This window comes from Microtus oregoni, unplaced genomic scaffold (genome assembly GCF_018167655.1).
Source record: "Microtus oregoni isolate MIOR12 unplaced genomic scaffold, Mior012 000003F_ref0000135, whole genome shotgun sequence".
Taxonomy (NCBI): Eukaryota; Metazoa; Chordata; class Mammalia; order Rodentia; family Cricetidae; genus Microtus; species Microtus oregoni.
In genome coordinates, this window is record NW_024543062.1 from 14,015,312 (window position 1) to 14,030,855 (window position 15,544).

Here is a 15,544-nt window from a genome sequence, read left to right on the forward strand (position 1 = left end):
AATCTTCTTCGTCGGAGAGAAGGTCTAGCTAAGGTTAAGGACATCACATCTTGCTACAACAATGTTTGAGGACAGATGAAAAGGCACCATAGACCTCAAGCACTCACAGTTGGTTAACAGCATTGCTTTTGAAAGAGACAAAAATGCCGAAGCCTAGTGGCACAGTTCTGTAATCCCAGCTACTACAGAGGCTAAGGTATGAGGAGTGAAAATTCAAGGCCAGCCTGGGGTTCTAATGTGAGTTCAAAGCTAGCCTGGGGAACTTGATGAGCCCTTGCCACAAAAAATAAAAGCCACAAAGAGAACTTCACTTGCACTCCGTAAGGGGCTAGGGGCACCGCTCAGTGGGAGAGCTCTTCCTAGAATCCCCCAGTGAGGGGCTGGGGTGTGGCTCAGTGGTAGAGCACCTGCCTAGAATCCCCCAGTGAGGGACTGGGGTGTGGCTCAGTGGTAGAGCCCCTGCCTAGAATCCCCCAGTGAGGGGCTGGGGTATGGCTCAGTGGTAGAGCACCTGCCTAGAATCTCCAGTGAGGAACTTCAACAGTACAGGCTTTGTCCAGCTCACTCAATGCCTGGGTTCCATCCCCAGTACTGAAAACAAAACAAACCTAAAAACTGACAGGGCTCCTGTTATATTGTTGTTCCAGGATCTGGCTTGACAAAAGGATGGTATAGTGGGGCAGAGGGGGAGGTGGGGAGCTCAGAAGTGAAAAACTGAGCCCCTGAGAAGCTAGGAATGGGAAGGCTGCAGCAAAGGGCTTACACGTGGAAATGGTCCTTGGAGGGAGGGAAGGAACCTCAGAGGTGCACACAGACATGGCCATGAGGGGGACTGTGGCTACAAAGAGGGCTGCGAAGGGCACGGAAGTGATATGACAAAGATGGTTGTCTGTCCAACCTTCCACTCTGACCTGCCACTGCTTGGGTGGGGGTGGGTGGATGCGTGGGTGAGCAAGGAATGAATGAATGACAGCTCTGTGGCCATTCGTGGGGACCAGAGGCAGGGGGAAGAAATGGGAGAGCAGTGGGGTCCTGCCAGGGGAACGAAGGGAGACTCTAGGTGAGGGCATCAGAGCCAAGATCTGTGATGTATGAACTGAGGGTTAAACTTGTATTCCATAAAGGGATCCAAGAACCTTGGCTAATTTGGGACAAGAAAGCGCTTGCTTACCTGCAGATAGCATCAAAGAGGCAGACGGCAGCAGGAGACCCCTCACCGTCCATAGGCTGAGTGGAGGATACGATTTCAAGGAAAAAGAGAAAAAAGAGCGCGCCTCCTCACTTTTTCCCACCTCTAGATCCCAGAGCCCTGGCCAGGTCAGGCCCTTCGGCCACATCAGCAACTAAAAAGCCAGCCCAACCTATGAGCAGGCATTTTCCAAACGGCTGCAGAATGCTGCACCTTCCAAAAATACCACTTCGAGTAACTCATGCCAGGGAACCAGGGCCACATGCCCAGGCTAGAACCAGCCAATGGGACGTCCTATGCCCCAGGAGACGCCATCACATGTTCTACAGACCCCACAGACAGGAAATGCTTACTGCCTGGACAGGAAGGCAGACCAGGATGAACCTACAACAAAGCCTCAGGCTGAAAACTTCAAGCATCCTCTAGATTTACTAGGAATTTTTTGTTTGTTTGTTTGTTTAGTTAGTTGGTTGTTTTGTTTTGTTTCATTTTCATCATATAGCCCTGTAACTTGTGGCAAACCTCCTGCCTCCGTATCCTGATTGCTAGGATTATAGGGATAAGCTAAGACACCTGGCTTTGCTCATTTACTTTTTCTTTTGTTTAATTTGTTTTCTTTTGTTTTCAGACAGAGTTTCATGTGTCCTGGGCTAGCCTCAAACTTAATATATTACCAAAGATAGTTTTGAGCTCTTGATTCTCCTGCATTAGCCTTCAGAGACGTAGATAACAGGTCAGCCCCACTGCGATGGCAATGAGACGGGGACACAGGTCAGCACTGTTGCTGCTGTGATGGCAGAAAGATTGTCCCTCGACTAGGAGGCAGTTACTTAGTTCACGTACTTTGTGAGTGTTCAAAATTTTATATACATTTACACATCCTTTAGAAAAAATAAAGACTGGGTGCAATGGGCTTACATTCACAGTGAGAGACAGGCAGATCATGAATGCAAGGCTAGCCTGGGCTACGTGGTGTATCCTTGCTTCAAAAAACAAAACTGAAAAAGAACAGCCGAACCCTTTATTTAGAAAGCATAGTAAGCAATAAAATAAATGATGAGAAGTAACCAATGTGAAATTAACTCCACGGTGCTTACTCTTTAGCGGGGAACGAGATGTGGGAGCAGTAGGTGTGAATAATTATAATATTTGTGAATATGGAAGAGAGATGGCTGACAGGCAGACAGATAGGCACTGTACGATAGATGTGGTGTAGGAGGTTCTTCTGTCTGTGTGTTGATTTTATTGGTTAATGAATAAAGAAAACTGGCTTGGCCTACAGCATAGGAGGAGGAAGACAGAGTTAGGAGAAGCCATGGATCCGCCGCCTGAAACAGATGCTGGGAACTTTAGCTGGTAAGCCACAGCCACGTGGTGATACACAGAAGAATAGAGATGCATTAGTTTAAGATATGAGTTTAGGCAGAAATATGCTTAAGCTATTGGCCAAACAGTATTGAAAATAATATGGTTTTCTGAGTGGTTATTTCGTGGCTGGGCGGCCAGGACGGACAAGCGACCCTTCCGCCAGCATAGATGGATGACTGATGAGGGATGGATAGATACATTGATGGCAGCTTCCAGATGATAGATAAATGGATAGACGATAGATAGATGTCTAGACAGACAGATGATAGGTAGATGACTGACAGATGGACAGGCAGATAGATGGACAGACAGACCTCACCATCATTACCACTACTGATCCATTTGAAGGTAAACTTCAGACGGTCTTTGTTCTTTTCCCCAGAGACATCATCAGTATCACCTAACAATAAAAGCACTCTTTTAAAAACATTTTATCTATATGTTTATTTTTTTAATTTTCAAGTGTGTGTCTGTGTATGCCATGCCAGTGTAGTGCCCACGGAGGCCAGAAAACATAGTTGAATCTGTGGAGCTGGAGTTACAGATGGTTGTAGCTACCCATTGTGGGTGCTGGGAACTGAACTCTGGTCCTCTGGAAAAGCAGTATTTGCTCTTAACAGCCGAGCCATCTTTCCAGTCACAGCGCATTCTCTTATATAATGACAAAATGAAAGAAATTTAAAATGGGCCTGTTGGTGCTTGCTTGCAAACCCAGCAGGAAAGAGGCTGAAGCTGCAGGGTCCTGGACTAGCCTGGGCTACATAGTAAAACCATACCTGAAAAAAGATAAGAAATCTAGCATTAATTTGATTCTATTATCTAACAAACAACATTCTCACATAGTATTTCTCCTGAATTATTATCTTGTCTCTCTTACTCTGGACCATGTCCTCTCTCTTCCGGTGAGAAGGCATGGTCATTGTTTGTCCCAGTTGAGGGACTCCACCTTTATGCATCTCCTTCGGCGAAGGCAGAATCTGCTGAGCGTCTCCAGTATCATGTCCCCATGGGCCTTTGTGACAAACAAGTTAAGAGCTACTTCGAGTCCACGGAAATATTCTCGTCTGACTGCTGAGGATTCCCTGCCTGGCCCTACTACGCTTGGCGGCCTTTCAAGGAAAGTGGAGCTGGCCAGTGTTCAGGATGTGAGGTGACCAAGATCCGGTGCCAGGTTGGACAGGGAAGGGAGAGTAACTAGAGCAGAAATCTATACCTAGAACCACAGACAGATTGCATGCTGAGCAGGGTCTCACTGGAGCAGGCATCAGTGAGGCTTACCTTTCAGCCTTCATGGCTAGGACGGGGGCCAGTTTGTAGGAAAGGAAGGGGCCGAACACCAACAAGTCCCTCTTCGCCCTCTACTGGTCCCTGATGGTCCCTCGGGGTAAATATGTCAGAGACAGAAGTGCAGCATCTTTTCCCCAACTCCAAGGAGGGTGGCAGGCTTCTGGGTCTGGTGTGGCCTCCTCCGCTGCAACTCCACATGCCCCTGCCAGTTTGCTCAGCTCCTGCAAATACTTGCTGTGCTGTTTCTGCAGGCCTTGGTTGATGGTAAGAAATACAGATAGGTTGAGGGCAGGGTTCTTTTCTTATCTCCACAGGAAAACACTCATCTTCAAAGAAATTAAGGGACCCTGAATATTTAATTACTGATGGATGGACACATTTTGTAAGTATTATTTATATATATATATGTCTTATTAAACATTTCTTTATAAATATGTAGAGCTGGTTTTGAAGTTGGACTCTGGCTCAGTCCCTCTCCAATTCCGAGCCTGTTAGTAAGAGAAAAACCCAGAGTTTCTGGAGTTTCTGTCTCATGTCAAGAGCCATGATATAGGACAGAAAGAAATATGAGTTTAGAAAACATCTTTGCTTTTCTTCATATCTATCATACTTTTCATTGAATATATCTATCATGCCTTTCATTGAATATATATGTATGTCTATATATGTCTATATGATTAATGTTTAAGTTTTTCACAATGAACAAGGAGTTTTTCCTGAAGTGACATTTGAAGTTTCCAGGAAGAAGATGGGGCCCCATAACAACAACTCCACCTGGTTGATAAGACGTCATGATACTGATAGCGCTACTACAAGACCTGTTTTGGGTACCAGCTGCACAAGACGATCCCAACTTGGTTAGCTGAAATGGTGCACATCTTGTACAACATTCTGGCTAGACCTCCACAAAATACTCAGAGACTATTTGCAATTTCAAAAGACATTGATCCTGAAATTTAACCATCATTTTACTTTCACAGGATCCCCCAGAAAGAACGTCGCCCCCATGACAGCTGGAAGTAATTCTAGAGGACGACATCCTCTCTCCCAGTAAAGTTTGCCCCTGGGTTTAGGGACATCATTTAGGGGTTGGGAGGTTGGGGGAGGAATTTTATAAGCTCAGGGATCATTTTGAAAAAAAAAAAAGGAGGGAATGATGGGATAATAGATTTATAATTGTGAGTTACTATTTTTAGACAAATATATTGGTATCGATTCTTGTATATTGATACAAAGTTAAATTATATTGACTATTGTATGCATGCATATTTCTACCTCTGTTTAAAACATTTTTTATGTATTGACATATATTGTATTGATATATATAGAGAGAGTATATTTACCATATTGCAGTGTACATTTCTACCTCTGATTAAGATACTTATATAATGTTTGTGTACTGATATATATTTACCATATTGCAATGTATATTTGTACAGTGTTTATATTTGGAGGTCATTATCCTCATTTGTTACACAGTTGTTTATTGTCTTAGTCTTTAAGTTAGATATTGAGAATTATATAGATTAATAGTCATCTAAGTTGTCATTTATAATTAGACTAATCAGGTTCTTTAGATATATAGAGATTATACTCAGTATAGAGAGATAATCTTCAACCTCTTCAAAGAGCTGTAGAAAATGGCCTTTAATCTAACTCAGAGTTTCGTGATAGTGAGACACAATTGCTCCTGGCAACACCACTCTATTCCCGAGAGAATGTTGAGCACCAAAGACACTCCACCTGGAGCCTTTCTTTTTGGCAGAACTGGCCTTGGGGCAAAGAAATGCCCATACCTCAACCACTGACAGAGATACAAAGAGTGCATCAATGGATAAAACAGGACTGTCATATCCTGCCAAGACAGGGTAAGATAGTTTTGAAAAGTTCCTTGCCTTTAATAATGGTATGTCAGTTATGTTAGGCCTTAGCCAAAGTTGGTTAACTCAACATTGCAAATGAGACTTTGGGTAATTGCCCAGGTAGTCAGTTGTCTCTGTCAATTGTTGCACATTTTGGATATATCTCGTTTGTTAAGTAATATTTATTCCCTTCTCAGATCTTTGATGGAGTTGAAGATTATATAATTGTAGTTACTCTCTACATTATTTAGACTCCTTGAGATAGAATGTTTAGCAAAACTTTTGTTCTCAATATTGTTCGTTATATTTATTATTTGTTATTATTGTATATAGTTGTATTTGGTTTAGTTCTGTCTTATTTAGACAAAAGGGGGAGATGTAGGGATAAGTCCCGCCCCTTAGGGGGCGTGTTCGCCCCGGGCTAATGTTTACATATAAATCTGGAGAGCGTGCTCACAGCGCTTGCTTCTGCTTTTCTGGTCTCCACTGGAATGGTGGTTCTGTAAGTCTATTTCTCTATTAAAGCTGTATATATTTTTACAATCTGTCTGCATTCGTTTACGCCATTACAAACATGGGTGCTGAAAACCAAACTGTCAGGTCCTCTGGAACAGCAGCGGGAACTCTGAACCACTGACTTTTTTTTTTCATGCATGGCTTTTTAACACAGGGGCTCTGGGGATCAAACTCGGGTCCCTCTGGGCTGCACTACTCTCCAGTCCCCCAGAGGTGTGCCTCTGAAGACAGGACTCAGCTTCGGCTCCTGCCCTTCTCTCTCTGCATCCTGGTGCTGTGGGATGGTGGTTTTACCCTGTGAAAATTTGTTTCTTGTACTTGTTTAATAAAATGCTGATTGGTCAGTAGACGTGCAGGAAATATAGGCGGGGCAACCAGGCAGGAAGTAGAGGCAGGACAATGAGAACAGGAGAATTCTGGGAAGAAGAAGAAGAAAGATTCAGTCTGCAGTTGTGACCCAGCTGCAGAGGGAGCAAGATGAGACTGCCTCGCTGATAGAAGGTATTAAGCCATGTGCCTAACACAGACAAGAATTATGGGCTAATGTAAGTTATAAGAGTTAATCAAAAGCCTGAGCTAATAGGCCAACCAGTTTATGATTAATGTAGACCTCTGTGTGTTTTGTTGGGACTAAATGACTGTGGGACCATGCATGACAGAAACTTCTGCCAACATCCTGGTCTGCTGGAACGTGAACCAGTCTGCTAGAAGTTCCTTCACATGCCTCCACTACCATTACATCTTCCTTAAACACATGAGGACAGATAGACATGGAATGAAGCACCCTAGAATTGCAAGCCCCAAATTTGCACTTCCCTTTGATACATGGTTTCTTTTAGGTATTGTGGTCTAAGAGATACAGTCTACAGTCATCTGATAGGAGAACCTGAATTGAGAAATTGGCTAAGTCAGATTAGCCCATGGCTATGTCGCTGGGGGACTGTCTGTTACCTGATACAAGAGGGCCCAGCCCACTATGGACAGCACAGGAACCCAGAGACAGGGACTTGGAGGCAGTGACCTGGAGGCAGGGACTTGGAGGAATGGTGCTTACTGGTTTACTCAAAGTCTCAGGCTTGACCAGCTTCTCATACAGTCCAGGATCACCTTAATAAGTATAGTCATGCCCACAGTGCTGCCATATAAAATAATATATTCATAAACCATTAGGAGTGTGTGTGTGTGTATGTGTGTGTGTGTGAGAGAGAGACACACATACACACCACACACACGGGGCGGAGGAGGTGTGTCTCATACAGCCTATAGTGGAGGCTGGTCTGGAAGTCACAATGTAGCCTAGGCTGGCCTTGGACGCTTGACAATCCTGCTCCACTTTTCCAAGTGCTGGGTTACAAGCCTGCCCCATCACACCTGGCTTCCATTTTTGTGCTTATCATGTCTTCAGTGTGTCAGAAATAGATCACCTCACAGACTAGAGCTTCTAGAAAGACTGGGATTTTTTTGAATTTAGTTTTGACATTTTTTTTCTTTTTTCATTTTTCTTATGTGTGTGTGATGTGCTTGCATATTTTTGCATGTGTGGGGTGAGGGAGCATGCGTGTAGGTGTGTGTGCATCTGTGCATATGGAGGCCCAAGGCAATGTTAGCACCAGCCTGGATTATTCTACCACGTTATTCACTGAAGTAAGGTCTCTAGATCAAGCCCAGAGCTCACCAATAGAGTAAGTCTTGCTAACCAGCACGCTCTGGGGATCCCCTGTCTTTGCCTTTGTAACTGGGGCCAGAGTTACAGGTAAGCCACCACATCCACTCAGAATTCACGTGGGTTCTAAGGAGAGAACTAAAAGGCTTGTACTTGTAGAGAAAGCGCTGTAAACACTGAACCATCTCCCCAGGTTCCTGCAGTGCATTTTCATATAAGCCTAAAATCCATTTACTGAACTCTAGTAGGAAAAACGCTGAGTCATGTGATCCCCTCCAGTTCCAGCTCCAGGGCTGGAAGGAAGAACACCCCCATGAGTTCACACACAGTGAGTTCTAGGGCTGGAAGGAAGAACACCCCCATGAGTTCACACACAGAAGGAAGAGCTCCCCTATGAGTTCACACACAGAAGGAAGAGCTCCCCTATGAGTTCACACACAGAAGGAAGAGCTCCCCTATGAGTTCACACACAGAAGGAAAAGCGTCTCTATGAGTCACACACAGAAGGAAAAGCGTCTCTATGAGTTCACACACAGTGAGCTTCAAGGCTGGAAGGAAGAGCGCCCCTATGAGTTCACACACAGAAGGAAGAGCGCCCCTATGAGTTCACACACAGAAGGAAGAGCGCCCCTGAGTTCACACACAGAAGGAAGAGCGCCCCTATGAGTTCGCACACAGAAGGAAGAGCGCCCCTATGAGTTCACACACAGAAGGAAGAGCGCCCCTATGAGTTCGCACACAGAAGGAAGAGCGCCCCTATGAGTTCGCACACAGAAGGAAGAACACCCCTATGAGTTCACACACAGTGAGTTCCAGAGCTGGAAGGAAGAGCACCCCATGAGTTCACACACAGAAGGAAGAGCTCCTCTATGAGTTCACACACAGAAGGAAGAGCTCCCCTATGAGTTCACACACACAGTGAGCTCCAGGGCTACTCTCAGCTACCGAATGCAACCCTGTCTCAAAACCTCAAAAGGAACCTTTAATCCCAGCACTCAGGAGGCAAAGGCAGGTGGATCTCTGAGTTTGAGGCCATATGGTCTACAAGAGCTAGTTCAGGACAGACTCCAAACTACAGTGAAACCCTGTCTCAGAAAAAAAAAAAAAAACCAAAAGGAAGAATATATTGACACTTTTATAAAAAATTATGCATAATGTAAAAGTTGATTTGCTTCTTCTTTAAAGGATTCATTTTATGTATGTGTGATACATTAAAAAGGAAAGGTGATATATGATAGATAATAGAGTTGATAGATCATATAGATGACAGATTTGAAAGTATAGATGATAGATAGATAGATAGATAGATAGATAGATAGATAGATAGAAGATAGATGATTGATAGGTGGATAGATAGATAGATAGTAGATAGAACGATGATTGATAGGTGGATAGATAGATGGATAGATAGATAGATGATTGATAGATGGATAGATAGATAGATTGATAGATAGATAGACAGATAGATAGATAGTAGATAGATGATTGATAGGTGGATAGATGGATGGATAGATAAATAGTAGATAGATAGATGATTGATAGATGGATAGTAGATAGATAGATAGATAGATAGATAGATAGATAGATAGATGATAGATGGATAGATAGATTGATGGATAGATAGATAGATAGATAGATAGATGTTTGATAGATGGATAGATAGATAGATAGATAGTAGATAGATGATTGATAGGTGGATAGATAGATGGATGGATAGATAGATAGTAGATAGATAGATGATTGATAGATGGATAGTAGATAGATAGATAGATAGATAGATAGATAGATAGATAGATGATTGATAGGTGGATAGATAGCTCTTGAGCAGGTTGTGCATTCCTATAATCCCCAGCACTCAGGAGGCAGAAGCAGGAAAATTTTGAGAGATCTTCTTAGAGAGATCCTGTCTCAAAAACAACAATTTAAAAAAATAAAAAGAAAGCTAGATGTGGTGGCACCAACCTATAATCTTGGGAAGGAAACAAGAAAAGTGATTAGAGATGGTACATAGGTAGGTAGATAGACGGACGGACAGATGGACCGACAGACAGACAGATAGACAGACAGACAGACAGATAATTTAATTTCAGGGAGCCTATAAAGTGTTCTGGGCATTTGTATCTAGGCTACAGTCCCTGGAGTGAAAAGGATCCGGATTTCAGGAACTGGAAATAGGAAAGCTGGAACTGTAAGTTCTGAACGGATGAAGACACATTTTACTCATTAGTGTTGATGCGGGCCAGATTGCTTTCCAAGAAACCCTGCCCTCTCGCTTTTTCCAGGCCTTCTTAATGGAGGACACTGAAGAACTAGGCCAGCCTGGAGGGAACGCTGGGCCCTCGCACGGTGGCCAGCTCTCAGGAGGGGCGTATGCAAGCAGGGTGTGAGGCGTGAGAAGAGACTCCAGCGGCCACCCCCTTCCAGAGAGACCACATTTCTCTGGCTCTGGCGGCCACCGGGGAGGCCCGCCTCCACAGTCCAGCTACGACCCTATTTCCCCTGTGCTTCTGAAACCCAACCAGAGCTCATTTCTCATCCAGAACTGCATTACAAAACGTGGCAGCTGTAACAAGTGATCTCATATGTCACACAGAGCTGTAAATACACCCTTCAGTCTGGCTCGTTGCTTGTTTGCTTGTTTGGTTGGTTTGAGGTGGAGTCTCTCTGAGTAGCTCAGGTTGCCCCAGAACTCATTTTGTAGTCCAGGCTGGCCTCCAACTCACGATTTCCTCGCCTGAGCCTTTTATGTGCTGGGCTGACAAGTGTGTGTCACCAAAACTGCTTTTAAAGCTATGCCGCTTAGCCTTGTCTGCAAACTTAATGGGATTAACAGTCACCATGGAAACCTACCTCTGGGCACATCCATGAGTTTCTAGGCTGTGTTCACCCAGGAGGGAAGACTCGCTCTAAATGTAAACAGCACCAGCTTTGGGGTTGAGGGCTTAGGCTAAACAAAACAGTAAAAAGTGACCCCAGCACCCGTATTCATTTTCCCTGCTTCCCGACAGCAGGTGCTTTGTGACCATGACTTCGACAAAGAGAATTTTCCTTGAGTGGCTCTGTCATGACAAAGTAACTAAATACCCCCCCCCCCCCACACACACACACACACTCTAAACTCATCCATTCCGATCTGGAGAAAAGATCATAGAGAGTCTATGGCCAGCCTCACACTAACGACTGCTATGTAAGCCAACCTTTTCCCATTGCTGGTCCTGACACCAAGTCCTGACACAATACAATTGGATGACAGAAGGATTTGTTCTGGCTCACAGTTCGAGCAGATACAGGCTTCTGTGGTAGGGAAGGCACGGGGCAGGAGCATGAGGCAACTGGTCCATTCCATCTTATCTGAAAGCAGACAGACACACGACGGTGCTCAGCTCACTATCTCCTTTCAGTGTAGTCCAGGAGCCCAGCTCACGTAACGGTGCTACCCACTTCAGGCGGGTCTTCCTCCCTCATGAACCTTCTCTAGAAACTTCCTCTCCGCCACACCCAGATGCTCGTGGCTTCAGTCATTTGGTGATGTTAGACATTACACTCTGCTGAGTGCTGGGAGGGAGGTTAGATAATAAAGGAGCATCTAAGGACTCGGGAGAAGTTGGCCTGGGAGCCTCTGGTCACGCCAGGCAGAATCGCCAGTGGCACACTTTGCTCTGGAAGGGGTTCAGCGCCCCAGCTGGGCTGTCCTGGGATGCTGGCTGGCCTTTCTCTCACCCCATCCTGCAGCGTAGCAGACACTTCCCATCCACATAGATCTGCTCCAGCCTAGGGCTTGAAGCACAGAATCTACCCCGTACTCTGAGAGACGACAAAGCCTAGAAAAGCTAGGGAGGTGGCTCAGTTGCTAAAATGCTTGTCACGAAAGCACGAGGGCCTGAATTTTACCCTCCAGACCCCAGGGAAGAAAGCTGGGTGCAGCAGAATGCGCTTGAGCTCTCAGAGACGTGGAAGCAGGTTCTAGAGAATGCCTGGGTGAACTCTATCCTAAGTCGTAATATTGTCTCAGAAAGTAAAGTGGGGACCGAAGAGACACCTCAGTCCTTAAAAAGCACGTATCGCTGTTGCAAAGGATCCATGTTTGGTTCCCACAACCCAGGCCAGGTGGCTCATGACTGCCTGTGACAAAGGGGGAGGGGAACCCACAAATTAGGAAGTTGGGAGGGTGGCTCAGTGGTAGCGCACTTGCCTATCATGTGCAAGGCCCTTGGTTTAATCCACAGCACTGAAACCATATAACAAAGAGAATGTCCTTGAGAATCTTAAGACAAAGGCCTCCCGTGGGTTTGTGTGTCCTATAACCCACCCACCGAGTAACCAGCGCTTGCGGTGGTTACTAGTCATCTAGATTTGGCGGAACATTGAAAGCAATGGCACAGAGGCTCCCCCAACGGAGAGCCCCTAAGCATTCTGAGATTGGGATGGTTGGGATTCCAACGGGGGTGGTAGGAGAATCAGAACTGCCAGGGGGATCTGTCCAAAGCATTTATTAGATCTCACTTTCAGAAGACATATGAGTTCATGACTATTTTTGATTACATAGTGAGTTTGAGGCGAGCCTGAGCTACCTGAGATCCCATCTCAAAAGAAATGAGGAAAAGAGGGAGGGGTGTAGGAGGAGACTGCTTGCTCATTTCCCGGCAGCCCAGACTGAATAATCACACAGAAACTATATTAATTACAACACTGTTTGGCCAATAGCTTAGGCATATTTCTAGCTAACTCTTACATCTTGAATTAATCCATTTCTATTAATCTGTGTATCACCATGAGGCTGTCATCTACCAGTAGTTCTGGCATGTCCTCCTTCAGCAGCTACATGGCGTCTCTTTGACTCCGCCTACTTTTCTCTATATCTCTGTTCAGATTTCCCGCCTGGCTTTGCTCTGCTAAGCCATTGGCCGAAGCAGCTTTATTCGTTAACCAATGGTAATAAAACATATTCAGAGCGTACAGAGGGGAATCCCACATCAGAGCGGCGGGGGGGGGGGGGGGGGGGGGGGGGGCATAAGGAAGCAGGCTCCACGAGGAATGCCTGTCAGTGAGGACAGGAAGGCACACCCTGCGAGGGATGGGCAAGATCTAAGGGTGATGTCTACACAGACACAGTGGCATTGGTGCTGGTGACAGGAGCAGGTGCAGTTCTGCGTTGACAGCCACATCCGTGGCTCTGCAGTGAGAATACTGGTAACCTCAAGTTAGTTCTGCAACGTGGCCTGGGCACTGTGCCTGGAGGCTCGGTTGCAGGTGGTTCTGAGTTACCTACTCTCCTGTAACGAGTGCTTTTTCTGTGCAAACTAACTGCAGGAGGTTTTGCTATATGTCATGAAGTCTTATCTGACCCAGTAAGCAGGACTAAGCAATGAAGGCGGTCTGTATCCAGATGAACTATAGTTATAGATGCTTGGTATTTAAAGTGTGTGTCATCCTACACGGATCCCCCCGGAAGGGGAAGTAGACAAGATCTCCTCAGTAAATTGGCATGTGGGGGAGGAGAAGGGTCATAGGGGGATAAGGAGGGGAGAAGGGGAGTAGGGAGGAGAGCATGAGGAACTGGAAAGGCTGAGTTGGGTAAAGGACAGAGAAGGAGAGTCAAGAGATACCTTGAAAGAGGGAGCTATCATGGGGTTAGCGAGAAACCACAGACTAGGGAAATTCCCAGGAATCCACAAGGATGACCCCAGCTAAGAATCTAAGCAATAGTGGAGAGGGTGTCTAAACTGCCCCTCCTGGTAATCAGACTATGGCTACCTTAATTATCACAGAACCTTCATCGACTGATGGAAGCAGATGCAGAGATCAACAGCTTAAGCACTGGGCCAAACTCCTGGAGTCCAGTCATAGAGAGGGAGGAGCAGTATTATGAGCAAAAGGGGTCAGGACCATGATGTGGAAATCCACAGAACAGGTAAGCTGAGCAAGTGGAAGCTCACTGACCCTGGACTGACAGCTGGGGAACCTGCATAAGACAGAACTAGACCCTCTGAATGTGAGTGACAGTTGTGTGACCTGGGCAGTTTGTGGGGCCACCAGTAGTGGAACCAGTATTTATCCCTAGTGCATGAACTGGTTCTTTGGAGCCTACTATCTATGGAGGGACACCTTGCTCAGGGTATACAGCGGGGAGGGCCTTGGTCCTGCCTCAAATGACGTGACAGACTTTGCTGATTCTCCATGGGAGGCCTCACTCTCTCTGAGGAGTGGATCAGGGTGGTGGGGAGAAGGTGGGGGAGCGGGAGGGAAGGAGGGAGAGGGAACTGGGATTGGTATTTAAAATAAGATTATTTCTAAATAAATATTAAACAAACAAAGTGTGTGGCACCAAGGACTTGGTAACAAATACATCATTTGGAGGTTGGGGCTGTAGTTGTACAAAGTCCTGAATTTGGTTCCCAGCAATACATCAAGCAGGTATACTGTCATATGCCTGTAACCTTTGACTCGGGAGGTGAAGGCAGGAGGATAAATTCAAGTTAGGCGGGGCGGTGGTGGCGCAGACCTTTAATCCCAGCACTTGGGAGGCAGAGGCAGGCGAAAAGTTCAAGTTCGTCCTCAGCTACACAGCAAGTTTGAGGTTAGCAGAGGAAGCATGAAAACCACCTCAAAAACAAAATAAAACCAACTAAAAAAGAAACACACACATAAAAAAATGAGTATTTCTATAAACTGGTATGGAGTAACTTCCAGAAGATATTAAATAGATATATTGAATTGCAGAATATAGTAGAATTGCAGAACAGAGCACACACAAGTTCTAGAACAATCTAGGCTATACTGTCTCAAAAATAAACAAAAAAGGGATATAAATTAGTAACAACGGAAAGAAAGCAAGAATTGAAAGCAGATTGCACATAATGAAATCAATTTTATTTCGAATTTGCTCCACAGCCACACTGCAATTTTGTAAAGAATAAAGCCCAGTAACTGAACACAGGATTTGACTCTGTACCCTCAGCTGGGGGCAGAGGATGTGGTGGGGAGGAAAGAGAATCAACAAATCCTAAACTGTTTTTTTGTTGGTGTGGGGTTACTCTTATGAGGCAGGGTCTGTGTGGCCCTGGCTGTCCTAGAACTCACTATGTAGAACAGGCTGGCCTTCAACTCACATATATCCACCTGCCTCTGCCTCCCAAATACTGCAATTAAAAATGTGCTCCACCAAAGCCTAACTTAAACTTTTTTTTTTTCCTTTTGAGACAGGGTTTCTCTGTGTAGCCCTGGCTTTCCTAGAACTCTCTCTGTAGACCAGGCTGGCCTCACACTCAAGAGATCCTCCTGCCTCTGCCTCTGGGGTGCTGGGACTGAAGGTGTGCACCACCACTGCCAAGCCTTAAACTCTTAAGACTAAAATTTTATTTACTAGCATTGTGCTGTGTGTGGGTGAGCATGGCAGGTATGCAGAGGTCAGAGGACAGCTCTGTGGAGTAGGTTCTCTCCTTCTGCCTGTGTCTGGGGCCAGGGTTGTGCAGGAAGCACCCTTACCCCAAGCTATCTCACTAGCCCTAAACTCTTAAATAGCTGCGTAATGGTATGCAGGAAGCCGTTCCGGAACTTTTTAGAAGGAAGAGAAGATTGAGTTTATATGCTGATATAGTTGGAAGCCAGGAGTCTTAGAGGAAGAAATATGAACGTATGGAATGGGTGAATCAGGTGCAG